The following is a 3,681-nucleotide window of genomic DNA, read 5'->3' on the forward strand; positions in this document are numbered from 1 at the left end:
TAGAAGCTCATCAACCATTTTGTCCAAGCCTGAAGAGAGTTTGGCCATCAGCCTGATGAAGACAAGCCTCCTGGTCAGGATGTTGCTAGCACTCCAAGCATCACTGGTGAGGTGGTAGACGATTTTGTCTACTTGGGTTTCATCAGCACTGAGCTGGACAAGCGTATTGGCAAGGCAACCATATCAATGGCTCACCTCTCCAAATGGGTTTGGGGGAGTGTGATGCTAATCGCCAAGATTACCAGGCTTGTGTGTTGAGCACACTGCTTTATAACTCATGGGCAACACCTCACTTCAGAAAATTGCCACTTGAGGGCAATTCCGCCACAGCTGGAAGTATGTGCCTTATTCTTGCCCATATCCAGCATATCTGAGAAATTGACTGGGAGATGTAGCATCATTTAACCTATGTGAGATGCCTGCAAAATATGATTTTAATTACCATTTCATTTACTTGTGCTGACATCAAGCAAAATGATTTGCCATTCCATGGTTTTTTCCAAAGCTGTATCACTCAACTCTGACTAGGTCTCAATCTCAACATATCTTGTAAGTTTTCCATGTCCAGAGTCATTAACAGATGGTAAATTTTGGAAATTTGTCTTTGCTACTAACATAATTCCTTCAAAGTTCTCATGGCCTGTTTTTTTATGCTTTGTCTTTGTGGTAAAGGAACTTACCGTATTTTTCGCTCTATAACACGCACCCGACCATAGCACACACGTAGTTTTTAGAGGAGGAAAATCCGTAGGCATGCCACCCGTAGGCATTCCCTCCATAACACGCACAGACATTTCCCCTTACTTTCTAGGAGGAAAAAAGTGAGTGTTATGGTGCAAAAAATACGGTATTTGCTTCATATCGAGCCAGTTGTTACCTAACATATCCAGTGCCTCCTGCAAAGTTCTTTCACTCTTGGGACCTACACTTGTATAGAACTCACATGGTCTGTACTGTTCCTTGCCTTTTCGGCCCTTAAACTGTTGCACTCCATGAAGGAATGAACTATTAGATTGGTAAAGCAAAGGCTGGGTTGGTGCCAAGCCTTTCATCCAAACCTTAAGTGTTACTCTGAAATATGGATTGGAGACCCATGACAGAATTTTTGGACATTTGCCTAAACAGGGGAACTGCATTTACTCTTCAGCACAAGAGGTTTCTGGAGTGTCTTACAAAAATCCGTAACGGGACACTCCCTGCCCTCAGTTTTGTAGACACAATTTGAGAGGACAAGAGATTGCAGGGAGGGGGAAAAAAATCAAGACACTAGTTCTTAGTTACAAAGTTCTTACAGACCAATGGAAATAGGTCAAGGAAAAGAAAAGCCAAAAGTTGCAGATCTCTTAGTTGCTTCTCACCATAACCAAAACAAGGAAGAGATAGCACTGGATGCAAGAAAAGAAAAGAAAAGAAAAGGGAAGAAAAGGGGGAAAAGGGGGGGGGAGAAAAGAAATGTTTTTCCAAAGTGCCCTAAAATGTGTATTATAGTTGTTCATTCCCAATGCATTTTGGAAAAAGTTTTAATTCTGCTGGGAAATCTAAAACATATAAAAAGGAATACATGATGTATCATTTTTTTTTTAAAACTGGAACATCTTGAAAACTTTTAAACACATCTTAACAAAGAAATGCACTTCAGAATAACTAGTTGAATATCACACCTCTCAAACTCACATATGTAAACAGAAAACCGGTGCTAGTATAAAACAAACCTATTAACTTAAAATACAAAATCATACTGAAGTCATACTGAACCCACTTGTACCAAGAACAGCAAATACGCTTTATACAAATTTAGTTGGGCATGAACAAGTATTCACTGACAGCAGGCTATCTTTGGGGCGTAGGGTAGACACCTTGGCACACTACACCCTCCAAGGTTTTGCTGTCATCCCTCAGCATCTGCTGCCTCAAGTGGCTGCCTCACTCTGTCCAGTGACTGGACCAGCACTATTCGCATCTCTCCCTGTCCTGCAACCTGATGGAATGGTGGCTGCCAGGTGACAGTTGATGGAGGGAGGAACCTGACAGAGTGGGCAAAGATAAGATGGGAATCTACCTTCCTACATATCTATAAATTGATTTAAGTGCATTCAGACACTGAATGTCTTTCATGCATGCACACCAACAGTAGGAGAAAGGTTCCACTCTTAGGCAGAGTAACCCATGGGTGCAGAAGCCATGGTATCCATTGTCCTGCCATTTCACTATGGCCAGGATGGGAAGGTATGGGGTCCCTTCCTCCTCCCCCACTGATGACAGCGGGATGCAATTAACACTGATTCCACTGATTGTGTGGGCATGTCAGAATTAGGTGGTTTTAGATTTGATGGATCCATGATTGCACCCAACACACTCAATTTTCCTCTGCCATCCGCCACAGGAAAAGCTATGCTGCCAAAACTTTTGGCTGGTGGGCCAGGGAAGCTTTGGCAATATGCCGTTCCATCAGACAACCTTACTCTCTGCTGGCTGAGTGGGACCTTCTAAGGCTTGTTTACAAAGCTATTGTACTACCAACCTTACTATATGCTTGTGAAACAAGGACCACTTATAAACGCCATCTCCAACTCCTTGAAAGATTCCATCAACCGTGTCTCCAAAATTTTTTACACATCACTTGGGAAGACAGGTGAACTAATATCAGTGTACTGGAAGAAGCAAAGATCACCAGTGTTGAAGCAATGATTCTTCAACATCAGCTTTGTTGGACTGGTCATGTTGTGCGAATGTCTGATGATTGTCTTCCAAAGCAACTACTCTATTCCGAACTTAAAAATGGAAAGCATAATGCTGGTGGTCAACAAAAGAGGTTCAAAGACTTTCTCAAGGCAAATCTTAAAAAATGCAGTATAAACACTGACAACTGGGAAACACGGGCCTGAGAGCGCTCCAGTTGGAGAATAGCCTTTACCAAAGGTGTCATGGGCTTTGAAGACACTCGAACTCAGGACGCAAGGGAGAAACGTGCCAAGAGGAAGGTACGCTTGGCAAATCCACTCTGTGATCAACTCCCGCCTGGAAGCCAATGTCCCCACTGTGGAAGGACGTGTGGATCCAGAATTGGCCTCCACAGTCACTTACGGACTCATTGTTAAAACCATGTTCCTGGAAGACAATCTTACTCGCCAAAGAAGAAGAAAGAAGAAGATAGTCTACATTGCCTCTTCAACTATTGAAACATACTCGAAGAACAAGATACTGTATATGAGTTTGCCCATTGTAATGTACTCTATCTATCTCCCAATGAGAAATAATCTGTAAGCCATTTTTTTTACTCACCAGAAAAGGTTTTGTGCATGTTTTCAAAGGCAGTTAACAAAAGGTTTTGTAATGTTAAAACAAGGTGGGATTGTTATGTTTCTCAACAGGAAATCAAGTCTTTCTTAATTATTTTAAAAGTTTTTAGCATGGGTTTTTTTTAAGAAGGTGGGCATTGCTGAACAATAGCATTTTTTTTGCACAAATAGAACAGTGAATATGGACATTGTTAAGAATTCTGGTCTATTTTAAACGAACTTTAAAATAATCCCCCCCCCCCCAGAACAGAAAATGTGAAATCTCATGGCCACTAATTTAATCTTTTATGAACTTATAATAGGCTCTTGTCAATAGCATGTCAAAGTATGGTAACCATCACAAAGTGACAATACTCAGGTCAATCCCTAAGAAAGTTAGGAA

This window comes from Podarcis filfolensis (genome assembly GCF_964270895.1).
Source record: "Podarcis filfolensis genome assembly, chromosome: 3".
NCBI classification, from domain to species: Eukaryota; Metazoa; Chordata; class Lepidosauria; order Squamata; family Lacertidae; genus Podarcis; species Podarcis filfolensis.